The following is an 862-nucleotide window of genomic DNA, read 5'->3' as shown; positions in this document are numbered from 1 at the left end:
TGATTTTCCATTATGAAGTGAATTGACCACTGAAGAAAAATAACAGATAGGCCTGAAGCAAATGGAGAAGATGAAATTGGCGAGAAAAGAAAGAAATGACCATTTAGTGAAACCTGTTGTGTATTAGATTGGAGATTGTGTATTAATATGATCCCATTTTAAATCGTCAGCAGCAAAGGAAAAAATTAAGAAGGTTTTACATTACTGTTTGGGACCATTTCGAATTCAGACACCAGTACAACCCAACTCTGTTGAAAAACTTAAATGGTAAAAAATATTTTGGACCCATGTCAAAAACATTAAACTATATCCAAAGAGGATGTAGGGAAATGAAGAAGAATAGTGAGATAGTGATTGAGACTCCTGTTGTATATTTTAAGATGAGAACAGACTGTTGAGGCTTTTTCTCAATGAGTTAGGATAAAAAACTGGTCGAGTTTTTTCCCTGTGATCTGTTAGTAAGATGTTAATAACAGTGATTTATGAAAAGTTTGATTTTCTGCAAGTGCAGTGAAGTGATATTGCATATGATGGTTTTCAAACTTTTTTTTTGTGGATTATTACAATGTGAATGTGCTTCAATTTTGTCATTGCACTATTTTGAACTGTACTGTTGTGCGTGATGATTATATTTATTTATTGTCGTGGCATGATCTGTTAAAGTGAAGTGACCCTGCTGCACCTTTTCTTTCTATATTTACAGTGTTACTGTAACCTAGTGACATTATGTCACCGCTACATCAGAGCACACAAGCTGCTGTGCTCAAGGGAAGTAACCAACATCACCATACGCGACATCCAACAGTTTACGAATTCACCGCCGAGCAGCACACAGCAACAACCAGCCATGCTACCTTACCTC

The sequence above is a fragment of the Schistocerca americana genome, chromosome 2 (genome assembly GCF_021461395.2).
Source record: "Schistocerca americana isolate TAMUIC-IGC-003095 chromosome 2, iqSchAmer2.1, whole genome shotgun sequence".
In the NCBI taxonomy this organism is placed as follows: Eukaryota; Metazoa; Arthropoda; class Insecta; order Orthoptera; family Acrididae; genus Schistocerca; species Schistocerca americana.
This window is presented reverse-complemented; position numbering follows the sequence as displayed.